The sequence below is a fragment of the Herpailurus yagouaroundi genome, unplaced genomic scaffold (genome assembly GCF_014898765.1).
Source record: "Herpailurus yagouaroundi ecotype Mexico unplaced genomic scaffold, PumYag 29, whole genome shotgun sequence".
Classification (NCBI taxonomy): Eukaryota; Metazoa; Chordata; class Mammalia; order Carnivora; family Felidae; genus Herpailurus; species Herpailurus yagouaroundi.
Window position 1 is genome coordinate 112,774,483 of NW_024412377.1, and position 21,342 is coordinate 112,795,824.

The following is a 21,342-nucleotide window of genomic DNA, read 5'->3' on the forward strand; positions in this document are numbered from 1 at the left end:
GAAGTATGCATTAAAGTTGGATTAAAGTACTTTCTGACTTACTTGCATAAAAAAGTTCAAATTTTGGTTTAAAATAATTCAAGGAAATTATTTGTTTTAGGCAGTATGGAAGATAGTGCCCTTGGAATTTATTAGGGAACTGTGAAATCAGAGAAATCAAATTATGAACTTCACCTATAGTAACAATGCATAAGCAAAATTTGACAAGGGATAAGTAAAAGTTGACAGCTAAAAATGTAAGTAGGAATTTCATTTATTTCTATTTCAAAACAAAATAAATACAATGTATTTTTATTATTTATATTACTTTATCAGTTATGTATACAGTTCAACATTAGAAATTATATGCCCTACTATGTGTTTTACATTCTAATCAATCCACATCTCATGCTTATTATTTGGATCTCATGCTTCTTATGTGCATGTTCATAATTGTTGTAAGCTCATCAAGGATATGTAACATTACAGTGCATGTTTCCAGTAGATGGTGGCTTCTAGACTCCCCTCATCATCAAGATCTGATAATATTTCCCAGGCTGTCATACATGCCTAACTACTGGGTAGTGTGAAAGGAATAGCATGTTGGACTAGTGTTTCAGAAATCTCAAAAAATGCAGTGTAAGCTCTACTGTATGATTTGCAGATATATTATGCAACTTGCCTTAGTCTGGCAAAGTTATCTTCATTGTCTGTTGGTCAAGTTCTGATCCTTTCCAAAATACAGCCCAGGTTCTTAGTTCTAACAAGCCTCTTTCATAACAAGAGGTAAGAGTGACATCCCGAATCACCATCATGGACCAATCCACTTTGGCACCTGAGAGACTTTGTCCCTCATTGATAGACTTTTAATGTCAATGCGAATTGCCCATGTAATAATTAAATTATTTGCATAAACTGTCTTCACTATTCTTTGGGTCCTGTTTTGTCTCTCTATTTGGACTGTAAATTCTTTGAGGCCAGGGGCTCCCTTACATGTGACAGGAGTGCCATTAATTCATATTTGATGAAGCATTTGCTATACTATCTTAGTTGGTATCACTACTTTATTTGCAAAGCCAAGTTGTTGAAATAATCAGAGCCTATCAGAGTCCAGGGGTTCAGGAGATAGTTAGGGAAGTCGGAGGCCAGTTGACCACTCTGGTCTCACATTTTCAGAGGTCTATCATTGCTCAAAAAGATTATGCATTCAGCTACAGCAGTGTACTGACAATAATGAAAAAATATATTTGTCGTCTAACTGTAAACTCTAACAGGCCACACCACCTCAAATGCACTGTGAATCAATATAGGTATGTATGTGTACACACATACACACACACACACACACACACACACACACACACACACACTTAAATTCTACAGTTATCTTCTGAATGGCACATTTTTATTGCCTAGAATTCCTGGGGTTAAAGGTGTTAAACTAACATAAATGTTTAAATTTTCCCACAATTTTGCAACCTTGTTTCTGAAATTTTTTAAATTGATTTTTTAACATATGTGATCCTTAAAAAACGGAAGTAGCTTAAGCTTATCTTGACCCTTGAGAGGGTTTGGATATGATTTTACTATTAAAGCGACTGAAATAACTGGGCATCAGCTAATTTTTCTTCATTGAATTTCCCCTTTACAAGACTATTGGCTCGAGAAAAATATTTCATATTCTGTAAAATCCTGAAATGTGTCTAGTATAATATAATTTTTTTTCTTTGAAGATGGAATGGACATGAATGCATGATACTGACGGTACACTTACCTTTAATCTGGAATAGTTTTCTTTGGCATTGTTTTCACTTTCTTGTAGCATTCAGGGTAAAGGAAAGCCAATCCTAGAATCTGTGGAATTCAGTTAGTGTCTGATTTGTTAAAGTAAGAGCAAATCATATACATTGGATGACTCTTCATCTCTGAGAAGTACAATCTTAGACAGTTAAACAATGCTTAAAATAGATTTGAAAGTAGTTTTTCAGCAGTGACAAAATTTTTGTCTTCTGTGGGCAAAATACATTTTTATAAAAAGCCAAATATGATTCATATATAGTGTATGAAGCCACATTTTATTTGATAGAGAGAAAGAGAGGATTGCACACTAAGGAGACTAATTTTCCTCTCTGGATATGGAATGAGTGCCAATTATTACTTAGAGCCACATCTTTCATATATGTTTTTGAGGAGAGTGAAAAGGGAATGATGTGTTCCTCACATTAGGTTTGAAGAAATAACGTGTGAATTTATGTTGGAGTTTTAAATATAGTACCTAAAAGTTTGGACAGAAAATGATCTGAGAAGGAAAGAAAGAATGAGGAGCTAAGAATTAGCAGGTTGATGGACTCTGCCAGCTCACCAAGGGAACAACACTAGGACATTTTGTTTGTCTAATTGCTATTGTTTGAAAGTATTGTAATGTTCAAGGAAACTTTAAATAGAAAGTTACCCTTCAAGAGATGGTCTTGTCTTTCAACCAGAACAATTCACAAAACTTTCTGCTTTCCGTCTTCTCAGAAAGGGATGCTAAAAGAAAAAGAAGAAAAAAACCACACAAACATTTTATGTGGTGATTCTGGGGTGGTTGTATGCAAATAGAAAAGAAAGCCATCCAAGGTACATTTAGGACAGACATGATTCGTCTAGCATCCCACAAGCCAGAAGCAGAAAGCAGTTCTAGTTTTCTTGTCTCTTATACTAACAGGGGTCATGGAATACTCTAAATAATTGAGATTCTCAGAAAATCTCCAAATCTCTATTTGCCGGTAGTTTCAACATCGACGTCAACATCGCTCCCCCAGCGGTTTAACAGAGCTGCTAAATAGGTGATTCATTAAATTCATTTGCACATACCTGTACCTCTTGTAGAAGGACTAAGAAGTAAATATTTTTAACGTGAAATAGACTGATCAGTGGAAAGGAGAATTAACAATCAGATGAAGAAACAAAAGCACAAGTGATATTAGAGTCATGAAAAGCCACATGTACTAGAACAAAAAACCATCAATGACCTTAAGTCATCCCCTGTGCTCTTACAGATCTATGTTTAGATCTGCAGCTTGGATCTGGACATCTGATAGAGGCAGCCATGAGCAGGGACAAGAGGAGAGTGTGGTCTCAGCTGCTGTGTTACGACTAAAACCTGAGCCTTAGCACCTCAGTCATTGTCAGAGTAAGCCTAGCAATACCCACTAGAAAAGCAGGCTGGACCCCAGGCCTTAGGAAGGGAAATGAGTGCCACCAACAAGTCAATACACTGGGATATAACTTTCTAAGAACCACATTCATGCCTCCCATTGCACAGCATTTGTGTAAAGCTTTTCAGATGTAAGAGATGTGATAAATATTGTTTTTACTCTCCCACAGCTCATCTTCATTAATTCTATAGGGGAAGTGAGGAGAAATACCACCAAATAAGGGAGAAAGAATTGAAGGTTCAGGGATTAGAGGCCACACACACACACAGGCGCGTGAGCGCGCGCGCACACACACACACACACACACACACACACACACACCCAGAGACTAAAGTCTGGAGTAATATAAGTAACAAGTAAGTAATTGATAAGATCTAATTTCTCTTAGGTACTTACATGTGCCATGTCGTGTTCCCAGTAAGGTACATGTGTTGTCTCACTTCATTCCACAAAACAACTCCATGAGGTAGATCAACTGTTTTCTTTCTTTTACAGCTGAGGAAACTAGGCAAAGTTTGAGAAACTTGCCCACATTTGGACCCTGGCAGTCTGTCCCAGAGCCTAGACTTCTAAATAGTCAGTCTGCTACCTGTAGTTTACTGAGCAAATCCTCTCATGGCCACACAGGGAGGAGTGTGCCCTAATGAGGGGTGCAATTCTAAAATTTTTTTGGATGTTTATTTATTTTTGAGAGAGAGAGAGACAGAGTGAGAGTGGGGGAGGTGCAGAGAGAGAGAGAGAGAGAGAAACAGACAGACAGACAGACACACATACACACACACAGAATCTGAAGCAGTCTCCAGATTCTGAGCCATCAGCACAGAGCCCGCCACGGGGCTCGAACTCACAGACTGCGAGATCATAACCTGAGCTGAAGTCGGATGCTTTACCGACTGAGCCACCCAGGTGCCCCAAGAAGTGTGATTCAATAGATTTACTGTCCTGCTGGGCTCAACTCCGAATCTTTCCCTGAAAAGAGATCATTTTGCAATTTGATGTAGAACATGGCTTGGTGGTCAATGAAAATAGAAACTTACTAAATAATACCTAAACTGTCATCTAAACTAATTGATATTGGTTTAGAGCAGTATTGAGCAAGAATGCCCAATTGTAAGTATTTCTTATGTTAAGAAACAATGAAACAAACAATCCCTAATCGGTGAGTTAAGTGGCCCGGCTCTATCCTCTCACTGGGTTTTGTTTGTGGGCTTCCATCTGGCTCATATCATCTGGCCAAATACATTGGTCATGTGGTTTTATTTTACTGCCAAAATGTTGCTTCTTGGCCAGCTGTTCAGTGGAGCCTGAAGACTGTCTGAGCTTAAAGAGGTCAACTTCATCCTGTTCCGTGCCTATTTATTCCACTGGCATTGTTGTGAATATTAAACTGGCCTTCTTAACCATATTCCAAATGGAGAGTAATAGCATTATTGAAAATGGGAAGAAATAGTTACCTTATAGGTCACATAACAGTCATTATAGGAATAGCAGAGAGGTTGACAATCACTGCACATGTGGGCAGAGGTAGCATAGTAGAGGGGGAAAGACTTTGGCTTTAGAGCTGAACAGATGAAGTTTGAATGCCAACTCTGCTGCTTTCTTGACTGAGTGGTTTCCCTAACTGCCATCAGTAGATTCCATGTCTATAAATGGAAAATATAAATGCCTACTTCACAAAGCCATTGTGCCTTTCAGCGAAAATATGTATTTAACAATCAGCTGCTTACCCCCTCTTTCTTTTATAGCATTTCCCACAGTTCTCTTACCATTTCACCAATTTTGTGATGCTTCTTAGATAGGTTTATAGGTTACCCATCGTCATTGGGGCTGCATTTGGTTACAGATTAGAGCAATACAGCTGGCGGCTTGCAGGTCAAACGTCTGCATCGTTGGAAGGTGGTGTGGAGTGATGGTTGGGAGCTGGCTGGCTCTAGACCCATACAGTTGAGGTTCAAATTTCCATACTTTCATTCACAGCTATGAGACATTCAAAAGTTATTTAACTTTATTGCCTCAGTTTCCTTATCTGTAAAATGAGATGTTGTGAGGAGTGTGTTAATCATATGTAATTCCTGGCACGTGAAAGCACTAAAATAAATGTTAGTTATTATTAATACTAGAATGTAAGTTCCATGTGACAGCGATTTTTGCCTTCTTTTTTCCACCTCTTTAACGCCTGTAAGGGTGTGTGACGTAGTGTAGGTGGTTGATGTATACACATTGAATGAATGAAACTATCAGCAAATATTTTTTTTTAATTTTTTTTTTCAACGTTTATTTATTTTTGGGACAGAGAGAGACAGAGCATGAACGGGGGAGGGGCAGAGAGAGAGGGAGACACAGAATCGGAAACAGGCTCCAGGCTCTGAGCCATCAGCCCAGAGCCCGACGCGGGGCTCGAACTCCCGGACCGCGAGATCGTGACCTGGCTGAAGTCGGACCCTTAACCGACTGCGCCACCCAGGCGCCCCTATCAGCAAATATTTCTAGACCACTGACAAGAATGGGGACACTCTGCTTCCTTTTCCAAAATTCATGGAAGAGAGAGTTAAAGTTGGAGAGACCTAAGAGTTCATCTGCTCAAACCCATCGTCTTACATTGAAAAACCTAAAGATCTGGAGAGACCCAGGTTATGAAATTTGATGGTGTCACAGTCAGACCTGTACAAACCATGGTTCTGTGTGCTTCTGCACAAATTTTTTTCTCCAATGTCCCCCCCCCCACCTCAGTGTAGATCCCATTTAAATCAATGTCTTTGGTAAGGCGGCAAACAGAATGATTTGGTGCCCACTTTCTACAACTAGGGAGGAGTGCGAGAGTCAAAATTGGGTAGCCACCACAAAAAGATGGGCTTCTAAATACTAGAAAGAGTCCTCTAGGAAGACTACACTCAGACACTTTACCTACAAATCTAAAAATCCCATCCTACAACAGCTGCAATAGGGATTTGGAAGAGCCTTTTCGTAACTAGGGTTTTTGCAGAGGGCATTAGCTAAGATTTTCTAAATTGAAAGAAACATATCTCAAACATCCAAAGGAATCTGTGCAATTAGCAGTGCTGACCAGACACAGAGTTGAAGAGGGGAAATAGGGCTTGTGAGTTCTCTGTACTATCAAGACAGCACATGGAGCAAGCACAGACAGAAAGATATAAAATTGTGTGTAGTTATTATAAAAGTACAGATGCTATTAGGTGGCTGGGAGCTACACACCAGCCTGGAGCACGGTCAGATGTGGACTGGCAGGAGATGCAGAAATGAAGGTAGCAGAAGAAGGAAAGATACCTTCCACTGCTGAGAGTTTGTAATCATGCTTGTGAGTATTTCTGATGGTCAACATGAGAGCCATACTACGCTTAAAACTAGAAGTGTAATGGATGTGAGTATTCGTGGTGAATAAAATGTATAATATTGTCATTATGTTGACTCTAGATTTTTAGCTAGTAGAATTTGGGCTATAAGTCATTAAACTGAGGAAATCCCAGCACACAGTTTTAAGGGCTAGTACCTTAATTGAGTGGGCCAGAGAAGACTTGTTCAGACTGAGCATAGCATATAATGAACACTTTCCTAGAGGGGGAACATCTGCTTCTGTACCCCTTCATTTGCTTCTTCTCGCTGTGGAGGCTCCCGCCCCTGTGTGCTTTGCCACCGCCGAATACCCACCTCCTGCCTTGCCGGTGTCCCCTCCTAACCTCCATTATGTTTTTCACATTTGAAACTTAATTGAAGAGCTTCTCTAATTTTCTTAACAAGGGGCTGAAGAAAGCCTCTTAATTTCTGTAAGGCTGAGTTAGATAAGTGCCCAGAGTGACTGTTGAATCAGAGCAAAAGAAAATCTCATTGGCAAGGGAGACGACATTATGAAACTAATAAACTTGTCAAATTGTATAGTTTGACACCTAATGATAATGTAAATTTGGAAGGGGAACAACTAAAATATTGCAGAGAAAAGATGGATCTGTGGACAGAGTCGATACATAGTACTTTAACTATGGGAAGTCAATCAAATGTGAAAGGCAGATGTTTCAAGAGCAAGAAGTATGTAAGCCCTGTTGTGAAAAGAAAACTTGAGAGTGAAAAAGATGAACTTTGTGGTGGGCTAAAGGAATAAGTTAAAAACTAATGTTCCCATGAACAAACACTCAAATGTAATCAGAACTCACATAAAAGATGAATGCATTCATTCACAAACTATTTTTGAATGCCTATGATAAGCCTGTTCAGTAGTGGGCTGGTAAATGTTAACAGCCAGCTTTCTGTGAAGACACCAAAAGGAAAAAAAAAGGCTGTTTGTAATATTTGCTGATTTCAAAACTCCTCAAATCCTCCCAGTGGCCCATTTCAAGTTGTAGAGGTCACTTGATGGAGAGTTGGCAAGAGGTGCATTGTAGTGCAGGCAGATATGTTGATGTAAATGAACTCAGGAATGTACATAATGTAACAATGTAGTCAAAGTGCTAGGATAGGAACTAAAGAGTTTTGGATGTTTATTACTAGTGTTTTTAACATCATTTATTTAATAAGTTTATATCATTTAACTTTTTTAACGTTTGTGTCTTTATTATTTTTAATATGAAATTTATTGTCAAATTGGTTTCCATACAACACCCAGTCTCATCCCAACAGGTGCCCTCCTCAATACCCATCACCCATCCACCATCAACCCTCAGTTTGTTCTCAGTTTTTAAGAGTCTCTTATGTTTTGGCTCCCTCCCTCTCTAACTTTTTTTTTTTTTAATGAGACACAGAGCATGAGCCGGGGAGGAGCAGAGACAGAGGGAGACACAGAATCTGAAGCAGGCTCCAGGCTCTGAGCTGTCAGCACAGAGACTGATGTGGGGCTCGAACCCATGAGCTGTGAGATAATGACCTGAACTGAAGTCGGATGCTTAACCGACTGAGCCACCCTGGTACCCCGTATCATTTAACTTTTTACAGTTGTAGGTAAAATGACCAATTTAGAAATACTCCTGAACATGGAAGAGTCTGCTTTTTCAGCTGGTGTGGACAGCTCTAGCACACCCCTTTGTCTGGTGTTTTACTAGCCACCTGACAGTATTAACCTTATATTAGGAATATAATGATAAGGAAAATGGATGAGATCTTTGCTCTCACACAGCTTACCTCTTAGTGGAAGAAAGCATAAACAAGTTAACAACTACATAAAACAACATAGGTACTGAGACCGGAGATTCTGCTTGAAGAAATCAAGGAAGCCTTCATAAAGAAAAGAGTTATTTAGTTACATATAATTGAAGTGTGTCCATTCCATATATCTGTGAGTACATTTGCAGTCCTAGGCAGGCAAGACATAACTAAGAATTGCACCCAGTTGATGGAACCACATGGATATTCACCTCATTATTGACCGTGTTCTTGGTCATATCAGACTCGTCTCCTCTGTGAATTTGTCTTTGCTTCTCCTTAACTGTAAACATGCAAAAGGAGAAGGAAAGGGGGGTGGATATCATACTTTCTTTTACATTGTTTTGTGTAATCCTCAAAAAGTTCCATGATATAAAATATTAAAGTTAAAAAATGAAATTTAAAAATCAATAGCAGTAGTATATCCTACAGTAGTACCTTTTTTTGGCTTGGTTTATCTGTCCATGTCAGCCGTAAAAATAGAGATGTCATAAGCTGGGAGAAATAATGTGATGCATTTTTTTTTATTTTCAAAAGTTATCATACACATTTAAATTGTTGGATTACAGGGAGAGCTAGTCAGCCCAACTTTTCTCTAACACATAAATTTTAAGATGGTGCCTGTAAATATTATGCTTCTAATGCTTGTTGCTTGATCCCTTTTGGCAATTAACTTGTCTTTAATTGATTTGTGGATTATCCACTTGAAGTTGCTATGGATAAAGGAATGCAATGGCAGAATTTGTTTATATAGTATAGTAAAATGGATTGGCTAGGAAGAGAGGTCTAAGTTTGTAAAGTATCCTTGGTTTCCAGAGGTTTTTCTCTTCACATAATTGCAGTGTTTAGATGGATGGAGAGTGAAAAACTAGCTGAATCTGATTAGTGTTCTCATCTAAAGGGAAGATTTATGTCCTGTTTAGGCATCACATTAATTTGATGATGTAAGTGCATTCTCTAGTGAAAGAGTGGTCACCATACGAGAGAGAAAACCATAACAGAAAAATCCTTTTGCCATTTTTGGGTTGTACTTGATAATAAGTTCTCATCCGTGAGTTCCACAAAGCGTCACTGTCTCGATCTCAGATGAACTGAAAGACAAAACATTTTACTGCTCCTATAATTGTTTTACGTATGTATATACTTACCATTTCCTAGAAAATGACTGGATATTTTCCCACCATAACCTTCTGTAGCCATTTGTTATGAAGTTCAAAATGTGTTAAGCAAAGCCAGTTGCCAGCTGCCAGTGGTGCTGCTGCTGGTGGTGGGCACGTTTTTGTTCTGTGTCCCCTTGTTGAGGAAGAGGATACTCTACAACTTCTCTTGTGTGAGCTGCTCCCCTAACCCTTGGCTGAGATACTCAGGGACAACCACCGTCAGGTGCCTCTTCCTTTTTTCTTTTTTTTTCCTTTTTTTTAAAATATGAAATTTATCATCAAAATGGTTTCCATACAACACCCAGGGCTCATCCAAACAGGTGCCCTCCCCTCCCTCCCACCCCCATCAGCCCTCAGATTGTTCTCAGTTTTTAACAGTCTCTTATGCTTTGCCTCTCTCCCTCAATAACTTTTTTTTTTCCTTCCCTTCCCCGATGGTCTTCTGTTAAGTTTCTCAGGATCCACATAAGAGTGAAAACATATGGTATCTGTCTTTCTCTGTATGACTTATTTCACTTAGCATCACACTCTCCAGTTCCAAACACGTTGCTACAAAGGGCCATATTTCATTCTTTCTCATTGCCATGTAGTACTCCATTGTGTATATAAACCACAATTTCTTTATCCATTCATCAGTGGATGGACATTTAGGCCCTTTCCATAATTTGGCTATTGTTGAGAGTGCTGCTATAAACATTGGGGTACAAGTGCCCCTATGCATCAGCACTCCTGTGTCCCTTGGGTAAATTCCTAGCAGTGCTATTGCTGGGTCATAGGGTAGATCTGTTTTTAATTTTTTGAGGAACCTCCACACTGTTTTCCTCTTCCTAAAGAAAATCCATTTGGACTGAGACAACAGATATGTCAGAGAGATCTCACTTGCAGAAATGCCAAGAAAGGTAAAGAAGAAATTATTGGCAGGGGAGACAATTGTCTTCTGTTTTGAAATGAACTTGAAAGGCTTAATGTTTCTGTTAGCTCTAGATGACTTAAAAATAACTATGTTGCCCACCCAGTATTGGTAAAAAGGAAAGGGACTCTCTTTTCTTGTATATAGCCCTTAGTGCTCCATGAGAATCTATGGGTTCAAGATGATGGGTGTGAATATGCAACTAGCTCAAGAAAAAAAATGCTTAGCCTTAGCCATATTCATATAACCAGCCCTCGGATCCAGAAATAAAACATGACCAAGGATACCCTTTCGTGCTCTCTGCAGTCACAGTGCTTCCAAAGATAACAACTATCCAGAATTCTAAGAGCACAGAAGGTTGTTTTGTTTTTTTTTTTTTGCCTGTTTCTGAACTTTTTTATGAATGAAATTATATAATATAAACTCTTCTGTTTTGGCCTCTTCCCATCAACATTGCAATAGTAACATTCATCTATATTGTTTTTTGTGGTTGTAGATTGTTCATTCTCATGATAATATATCATGAGTGAATATACAGTCAATTACTCATTAATGTTATTGTTGACATATAGTTGGGTATTTCAGTTTGAGGCTATTATGAATAGAGATGCTGTGAACATTCTAGTATATGTCACCTGATAAACAAATGACTATGGTCTATGTGTAAGTGTGAGTGCATGTACATATGCTGGATGTATCCCAAAGAGTAGAATTTCTGGACTGCAGTTTATGCATGTTTTTAGATATCACCAAATAAGTTGCCAAAGTGATTGTACCATTTATATAATTTCTGAGACAGTGTTCCAGTTTTTCACATCCTCGCCAAAGGGCAGGCCATCTACGTATTCCATTTTCAATGACAGCATCTTAATAAATGATTACCTAGGAGATGGATATTCTGATTCATAAAACCTGATTTTCCAGGAATAGTATGGCATTCACATTCTGTTTCTCCTCGTGGTGAATAAAACACACCTATGGAATGAAGGCCTAGTAGAAAACATGGCACATTGTGCAGAAACAGAATTGACCCCATCTTTGACATGTATTCAGTTCAAATCTATAATCGTATTCTTACATTTTATCCAGATTGATTTGTCAACCCAGCAATAACCATTGTGAGCCAAAACAATTAATAATATTTTATTCTGTTTTAAAATGTCCATCTCCTACTTTTGGTTCTAGCTATATATCCTATGCTCACTTTAAATGAGGTTTTCCCTCCCATAAATTATTTCTTAGAAAAGTTGTTTCGGACTTTTCCTAAGCCAACCTAACCTGTTTAAACACACTAGCAAATACATAGGCAATGTAAGTTATTATACAGTACATTCCTTTATTCTCTTTCCTCTTTCTTTCTCATTGTGTCTTTATTTATTTATTTTTTTAATGTCAAGATCCTGGTGACATATAATCCCCTTTTGTATGTCATTCCCTCTAAAGCTCATCATAAACTGATTTATGATACCAGTCTGGTTTCTGGTACATCAAGTAAGTAAGCTGACCCTGGTTCAGTTTGTACCATGTCAAAGTGTGATCATTAATTTTAGACAATGACTGAAGACATTTAGCATGTGTAATAACTGTGGTTCCTATTTCTTGAGGCTTTCAAAATCCAATTTTATGTCTCTCTAATTGGCGGCATATCCAGCAGAACACAAAGGAAAGTTAAGGCAGTAGAAATGTATTCTTGGGGTTTCATGACATGAAACAATGTATACTTTATTACTGGACAGATATTTTATTTTTCATTTAGTTAATGTTTACTTTTGAGAGTGAGAGAGAGAGAGAGACAGACAGACAGAGCATGAGTGGGGGAAGAGCAGAGGGAGAGGGAGACACAGAATCAGAAGAGGCTCCAGGCTCCGAGCTGTCAGCTCAATGAGATCGTGACCTGAGCTGAAGTCGGACACTTAACTGACTGAGCCACCAGGTGCCCCTCTGGACAGACATTTTAAATCATGAACTTTGAAAATAAGAGTTTCTATATAATGTCACCTGACTTGAAAATTAGGAAAGGAGTTAAGGATTTATAATGTTCTCTTTTAAATTTTAATCTCTACCTTAGTGGGCTCTTGAAGTTGTTATATTTGAGCTTCACTTTTAAATTCCTCAGAAATGAGGTTTTACTAAAAATATAATCCTCAGGACCAACATTTGGTGCCCGAAACTCCTTGGATCCCACTGGAACTTGTATTAATTCTTCCAGGTCCCGAAAATGTTCTTCCCAATACATACCAAATTGCAGCCTAGGATAGCTAATCATTTTGTCAATGGTAAATTAAAATTTATCACTGAGCTATGGTAAATTAAAGTCTACAGAATTCACTTTAACCAGTGTTTCAGACTATCAAATCTTTTAGCAAAACTGCTAAAGAAGACCGGAATGGCTTATCTTTGTTTTCATTCCCTGTTGTCCTGCCTGCTGGACAGGGCAGATATGAAATATTCAAATTCATACAGAAAGGGGAGTGCTAGGGGTGAGGATCATCCTTTAAGTAGATAATCAGCCTATAGTCATTGAATGCAGATGGGTCTACCAGACATGATCACAGTCGACCTCCATTTGGGAACTTATTCTGAGACAGTGGTTTGTAAAAGAATCTGACAGCAAAATAAAACTTTGGAAAATAAAATAAAGGGCATGATTTTTTCAGGCTTTATTTTTACCTTAGAAAGCTTTTTTTTCCTTTTCTTCTTTGTTTTCAATCATTTTATTATATTTAAATAAATAGCTTATGCTTGGTACTAGAAACTGAAGAGAAACTGACACTTTTGCTGAAAGGAACAAGACATTTTGTAATTAAATACTAAGTTCTATGCCTTAGGCCAGTGCCTCTAAAAACTGGATGTACACCCATCTCCTGACGATCTTGTTACAATGCAAATTCTGAATGAGTAGGTCAAGAATAAGACCTGAGATTCTGCATCCCTAGCAACCTCCAAGATGGTGCTAATGATGCTGGTCCTTGGACCCTGGGATGAGTAGAAAGGGTTTAGGAGATTGGAAGTGCAAAGGAGAAATTCATACTAAGAGGTCACCAGTCCTTCCACAGGGTTAGTACTGTCACCATCTTGGTGGAAAACAAGAAAACTCAGCTGGTAGTGATGGCACATGATATGGATCCTATAGAGCTGGTAGTCTTCCTGCCTGCCCTGTATCATCAGATGAGGATCCCTCTGCATTATCAAGAGGAAGACTAGGCTGGAGCATCTGGTCCACGGGAAGATCTGCACCACGATCCCCTTCACACAGGTGAACTCAGGAGACAAAGGAGCTCTGGCTAAGCTGGTAGAAGCTATCAGGACCAATTATAATGACAGATATGATGAGATCTGCCATCACTTGGGAAGGAACATCCTGTGTCCAAAATCTGTGGCTCACAGTTCCAGACTAGAAGAGGCAAAGGCTGAGGAAGTAGCCTCAAAACTGGGCCAGGTGTATGCTGTTGAGTTTTCTGTGTGTAGAAGCAATGGTCTCCTTCAAAAAAAAAGAAAAAAAGAAAAAAATTTTTAAAAAGAATAAATTTTTCGGAGAGAGTAAATTTTGCAAATAAAATACAAATTTCTACCTCCATGTGAAATCAGTCAAAATTCAATTGCGGTCCCCCTAGTAGGATCCAAAACTAGTCCTAATTATTGTTAGTATAGTAGAGACTTCATAACATAATACACTGATACACTGACAAAATGTGTAGACCCTGAAAATGAATCATGGGGGTTCTTGTAAATGCTTAAAATAAATACATATCTGTAGCTTTTAATGGTCTACTCCTGGTTCCTTTGATAGAAACAGTGTTAAGATAAACACCAATGACAGGGAAGATGAGAACTAAAGACAGAGAATATAAGCTTTTTTATTTTGAGATGTTGAGAATGAGGTTGCCAGAACATTTGCTTTTCCATGAATTATTTAAACCACTGAACAAGATTCCTAAGACATATCTAAAGTAAGAATTTAAGAGACTGAGTCTGAAACCTGGCCTCATCCTCCAATATCGTTTCCATCCTCAGAGAAAAATTTATAATGTTTCTGAGAAAACTGACCAGTATCCTATATCACTGAAAATATCAGGAAGTTTGTGTTAAAATTTCAGTGATCATTGGCCACATTTCAAGCATTTTTACTCATCTTTTATGATCAGTTACAGGGGAGAGAGGAAGACAGGGGCCAAGACATTTTTTTTAGCTTTCCTTTGTTGAAAATGAAAACTAAGGGATGACTAAATAGATAGAAAGGGTTTTATTATAATACCCATGAACAAGTTCTTTCCACAAATTATTTTGTATATTATATGAAGGCTAATATATTTTTTCATATTCCAATCCGACATCAGACTTCGTTTCTTTACTGTTTGTTGTATAACTCACCACAGAAAATATGATTTCTTACTTTTTTTTTTAATGTTTATTTATTTTTGAGACAGAGACAGACAGAGCATGAACAGGGGAGGGTCAGAGAGACAGAGACACAGAATCTGAAACAGGCTCCAGGCTCTGAGCTGTCAGCACAGAGCCCGACACGGGGCTCGAACTCACAGACCAGCGAGATCATGACCTGAGCCGAAGTCGGATGCTCAACCAACTGAGCCACCCAGGCGCCCCTAATTTCTTACTTTCAATATAAACATTCTTTATTATCATAGTGATGAAGTCCCAGCACTTCAGTATTTACTTAGGTTACTTTTATATGGTAATGATAATATGAACTCTCCCAGTGTTTGCTTGGAAGAGCAGCAGCTCGCTCTACTAGATTTTCACTCTCATCTTTGCTCATCGTACAGTATCAGGCAAGGTACTTAACTTCCATATACCTCAGCCTTCTCACATGAAATTGATTGTGCAAACTATTTAACGACTCTATCCCTTTAAGTTGATAGAAATAACATTACAAAAGTAAAAATAACTATAAATGACCCAGGGTATTTACCTACATACTTCTTCATAATCAAGCAAATATTGATATTAACACCAAGCTCAGGAAAGATCAAAGATGATCAATAAATAGTTCAATGAAAGAACAAAGAATAGTTCAATGGCCCCTTGAATTTGTATGCAATCCAGTCGTTCATTTAACCAATGTATGAGCATGTATGATCTGCTAGACACACGAAGCCCCAAATTTTATGTGTTCAAGTCTGATATATGTTGCTTAAATCAGAGGTTGGCAGACTTCCAAAAGTGACTCTTTTGCTAACATTATTCTTCTGAATAATAGTAATTATTCTTTCGATACACTTAGTAAGTAAAAGCAGAGTATGGCTCTGAAAATGAAGACTACTTTTGTCTACCTTCTATTATTCGGTGCTTTAAGACAGAAACCTCCCTGATGCCTACTTTCAAATGGACTACTGTGAAATCTGTGGGTTATTTACTTGTCCAGTTGATTCACTGATTGATGTCCAACTAGTAATGAGTTAAACTCTGTCACAGTACCAAAACAAAAATTTAGATACTATTAAGATAAATTTGATCATTTTAAGGTTTCAGTTTAACAAATGAGAAAAACAAAAAGGATTAGTAAAAAAGCATGAAGAAGCAAGTCCAAATATAGTTATTCACAGTTTACAGAAGAGGATGTCTGTCATCTCTCATGAGCCAGCAGACCACCGAATATCCACATTAAAGATGAACGAAAACGCTGGGAGAAATGATCCTGGTAAGAGGCGCCATATGTTGTAGATTCTGGTATTTGTTAGAGCTAAACAAAGAAGCTGAGTCTTTTCCGGGATGGATCTTGGAATAAAATAAAGTGAGAGGTTATGCTAAGTATGAAAGTAGGTATTTACAATGTTCTTTCCCATTAAGATCTTCAGAGATATTTAAGTCATAAGAAATATCAGCATTGCTTTCAAGTACCTAATTCAGCTTAGAAAACAAATCGTTATCGAAAGAGTGTTTAGAACATCATGAATTTAAAGTGAATAGTTTAGCTTCATGACGGAGCAGAGGTTCCTAAGTTCAAATTGTGGCTGTTCCATTTATGGGTTATATGGCCTTTATTAAACTTCTTAAAGGTACTCTGTTCAGTTGCCTCTGTACCTACATCATCCACTGCTGTATTAAGTGAGATGATGCATGCATACAGTAGTGTGGCATATAGAAGCAGTTTATGTTAATTATCATTACTTGCAAGAATAAGCTACAGATTTCTTTCCATTGAGGGTAAGCTTAAGTGTCATAACAAGCTTGGCTATAGAACAAGAATGAGTCTCTCCTTTCTCTTCTGTAGTGCCCATTATTAAAAAGAGGGAGAGACAGAGAGAGAGAGAGAGAGAGAGAGAGAGAGAGAGAGAGAGAAATAACAAGCACCAACCACTGACCCTTTAAAAATAAGTGGGATTTATGGGGCACCTGGGTGGCTCAGCTGGTTAAGTGTCTGACTCTTGATTTTGGCTCAGGTCATGATCTCTTGGTTTGAGTCTGAGCCCTGCATGGGGCTCTGCGCTGACAGCTCAGAGCCTAGAACCTGCTTCAGATTCTGTGTCTGCCTCTCTCTCTGCTCCTCCCCTGCTCTCTCTCTCTCTCTCTCAAAAATAAATAAACTAAAAAAAAAAAAAAAAAGAACTGGGATTTGTATCACACATACATACATGCATATGAGCATATAGGTATGTCTTTGGATACATGTGTGTATTTTTGTGTGTGGCTGTGTGTGTGTGTGTGTGTGTGTGTGTGTGTGTGTGTGTGTACATACATACCACTGCCTGGGAAATTGGATTTCTCATATCTGTTAACTATAACGAAAAGCCAGGACCTAGTCAAGTGTTATATATGCAAATGATGTTCAACATATATTTACAGAATTTATTTATTTTTACATTTCAAATCGATGTTACTGATTTTTCTACTTAAATCAATTACAATCACCCCTTTACTTTAGTGAATGGAGCTATTTTAAGGGACTCTGGGGCCTCGTATCAAGTAAGATGAGCCCGTGTACAACTAAGCTCTTCAGTGGATTTAAGTTACATAACTATTAAAGGAGCCTGTAGATCATCTAGTATCCACCTCATAATATGGTTTTCTCACTCTCCATCCTTCCTTGCAAATGCAGCTAACTCTGTGTATCAGTTTATCTTGTATTTGTGTAGAAAAATGGTCCCCAAAGAAAGCTGACTGCTAATCTAGTACTGTGCTCTCCCACAAGACAGCCAGTAGCCACAGAGCGCTTGAACTGTGGCTATACATGTGAGATGTGCTGGAAGTGTAAAATGCACAGATTTCAAGTACAAGGTGGGAACAAAAGTGAAAAACATCTCAGTAATTTTTATTACGATTACTTGTATAGGTGGTAATATTTTGCATCTATTGGGTTAAATAAAATATATTATTAAATTAATTTCACCTGGGGGGGCTCCTGGCTGGCTCAGTCTGTAGAGCGTGTAACTCTTGGTCTCAGGGTTCAAGCCCCATGTTGGGTGTAGAGATTACTTAAAAATAAATCTGAAAAAAAATTAATTTTACCTCATCTTTAAACACTTTTCATGATGTGGCTTTTAGAAAATTTAATATTCCATGTATGGCCCCTATTAATGGTTCACATGATATTTCTGTTGAACAGCACTAATCTAGACAAAAGTGACTAGAAAAAAATAGCTACGAAAATATTTCATAGAAAAATTATTTAAAAAGTGTGAAATTTGAAGTGATAAATAATAAATCCTATGAACAAATCCAGTATAGCCCACAATATGCTTGTGTTCAGGAAAGAGAAAATATTTTGAAATATTTTTGAAATGTTCCTGTCAGTGCAAAATTGTTCACCAAGTGAGAATTAAAATGTTAGCAAACCAGAGCTGTTAATGGAAGTCAGATTCCAGGAAAGGCAAGAATACTAAAAACATTTCTATAAAGTAACAGGGTGAAAGCAGCAATGAGAGTATTTATTTTAGTAAATTTTCTAAGGGAAAAGTATATGCTATAGTAGTATTAGTGAATTTGCAGATTTGTGAAGATCCTATATGCATTTGGATGTCAAGGATATAAAGAAGTCTTCCCCAGTATTTTTAAATAATTTTTAAATGACCCTTCTTAAGCTCAAGACTGTAAGGCTTAGACTATAGTGGCCCACCCTTATCTTTGGGTGATACGTTCCAAGCATCCCAAGGGATGCATGACACCACAGATAGTACCAAAACCTATATATGCTTTTTAAATTTTCTGTACATGCATACCAATGATGTAGTTTAATTTCTTTTTTTAATTGTTTTTATATTTATTTACTTTTGATAGAGACAGAGCACAAGTGGGGGAGGGGCAGAGTGAGAAGGAGACACAGAATCCGAAGCAGGCTCCAGGCTCCAGGCTCCGTGCTGTCAGCACAGAGCCCGAGGCGGAGCTCAAACTCACAAACCATGAGATCATGACCTGAGCCGAGGTCGGACGCTCAACCGACTGAGCCACCCAGGCGCCCCTGAAGTTTAATTTCTAAATTAGGCACAGTAAGAGATTAGCAACAATAACTAATGATAAAATAGAGCAGTTTATGACAATATACTGTAATAAAGGCTGTGTGAATATAGTCTCTCTCTCCAAGTATCTTATACTCTACTCTTCTTCTTGTGATGATATGAGAAGATGAAATGCTTGCACGATGAGATGAAGTGAGCTGGATGACACAGGCATAGTGATGCAGCATTAGGCCAACACTGACCTTCTGATGATATGTCAGGAGGATCATCTGCTTCTGGACTGTGGTTGGCCATAGGTAACTGAAACTACAGGAGAAACCACTAATAAGTGGGGGAGCGGAGGGGCTACTGTATTTCATTAACTCTTTCAAGGTTGCAGAGCAATTTTGAGCTATAACAAGAATTCATCCCAGTGTGATTCCCAAGCTACTGTGACAAAATGTCTCATGAGACCTTGGTCCCTGGAACTGCTCTGGAAAATAATGCTTTCATGCTCAAATAGTTTTCAGAAAAGCTATGTATTCTGTTTCCCTGTGGAACATTATCCATTCATTAGTACATTAAAGACCCTGGGAAGTACTTAAAAACTATTGAATTTTGTTACATTTCTTTCTCAAACTTATTTTACCACAGAACACCCTTCCCCTTCACATGGGTTTTTTTTTATGGCATGTCATGTGTACATGCTGGAATCAATCATCTAGAGAGCACTGCTGTATGGAAATACTGAAATATATTCAACTGCTTCCTATGATCTGTTATTGTTGATTTTTATTATTGGTAACAAGTGAAAATGACTTTGGGAAAATATAAAATATTCAGGAAGATATGTAATATGATGTTTGTATGGCTCCTTTCTAGCTTGATCAGAGAATCAAACCTGGGATTTAAAAACTTAGATGCATTTCTTAGTTATAATATTCAGAGTGTGTGATCCAGAGAGATTCAAAGAAAGCTGTATTTAGGATCATCACTGTGTACAAGGAGTCTGTTGTCAGTGTACATAGAGTAAAGTTTGCTTCTAATAAAAGTAAACTTCTAAGTAAGAACTTGGACAAGCATGGCACTATGACAAACACATCATTGCCATCAGAAATCTAATGATGGTACAGTTGGTGCTGGTTACCTAATGGACAGAAATTTCATAATGTATTTCTTAGTTTACATTATTTTTTTATTTTCTGACTTTTTTCCTATAAATTGTGCTAAAATGCCATCAAGGATCATGGACACAGATTATTGTCTATAGTTGCTACAGCAATGAGAAATTTGTAAGAGTCCAAATGAAAAATAAAACCTTGTTATTTAACTATTCTTTATTTGGAAATTGAGCATTTCTTCAAGACATGTATGTCTCTGGGACCTTGGAAGCTGCATACTTACCCTGGAGTTCCTGATTAGTATCCAAATCCCATTTCTTTCATGTCTATCTGACTTCCATTATCTTGGATTCAAAACATGATCCTCTAGCTTCCTCTCAGAAAGAAACCATTTAGGAACATGAACTCAGGGTAACAAGTTTCAAGAGCTAATGACATGCATTCTTCCAGCTCTGCTTAGCCAGAAATTCTTTTGAGATAACCAGCTCCTTTGGAGTTGACATTTGAATGAATCCTAAAATACACTAAACAAGGATATGAGACTATTGAGCCCCTAGTTTCCTTATGCAAAATGTAGTTCACTGAGAAGACTGTTTACACCAAGCCATAGGCCATATATATAGACATAAATACTATACACATAAACATGTGTGTGTGTGTGTGTGTGTGTGTATATATATATGTATTCATATGTATATGACCTCTGCACTCATGAACGACTGAATGGGATTGAGAACCTAGATGCTAGTTCTGAACTGTGCCATATAGCCTTGGATCTTTCTTTCTGCTCTGTACGTTAAGGCCATTTTTCTCTTTCCTCATCAGCTCACAAGTTTTCTGTGTGAATCAAATAAGATGTGTTTCCTAAATAGCATAGGAATATAAAGTTGTATTGTGGGATGCAACATTTGTTGGCGGCCATCATAGATTATGGAACCTTAAAGAATCCTTGAGAGATTGTCTTCAACATTCCTAGGAAATCATATATGAAACTAGTGGTTCTCCTGATTTTTCACTTATGGATTTCTCTAGGTCTCTTCCTCACAACATTCCTCCCCACTACCAAAGAAAAGTAGTTTACAGTAATGTGTTGCATATAACATGAATGAGGATAGGAATGAGGTAGTAGGTAAGAGGGTCCACAAAATGAAGGGTTCTCATGGCATTCCTTGATTTAAGCTAATGCTTCTATGATTTCTTAAAATGTCTCCATGCCCTCTCAGAATTCCCTAAGAATCACTTTGAAAGAAGGGAAAAAATGACTTTATAATATCATTTTGAATGTTCTAGTAGAATTGCATGTAGATTCTGTTGAGTTCATCCAAGAGAGGCTTAGTCCTGGTCTCTGGAGTCAGACCAGATTGGTCTGTTCCTTCACGTACGAGCTGTGAACCCTCTCTCTTCTTCAGTGTCCCCATCTGTAAATGGAAA

The 21,342-nt window shown here is 37.9% G+C and overlaps 1 protein-coding gene across 10 annotated transcripts in view; it reads left to right on the plus strand.

Moving 5' to 3' along the window:
* The window catches only part of PDE4D (phosphodiesterase 4D), a 1,431,601-nt gene that overhangs the window by 1,086,773 nt on the left and 323,486 nt on the right, over window positions 1–21,342 (plus strand). The window lies entirely within an intron of this gene.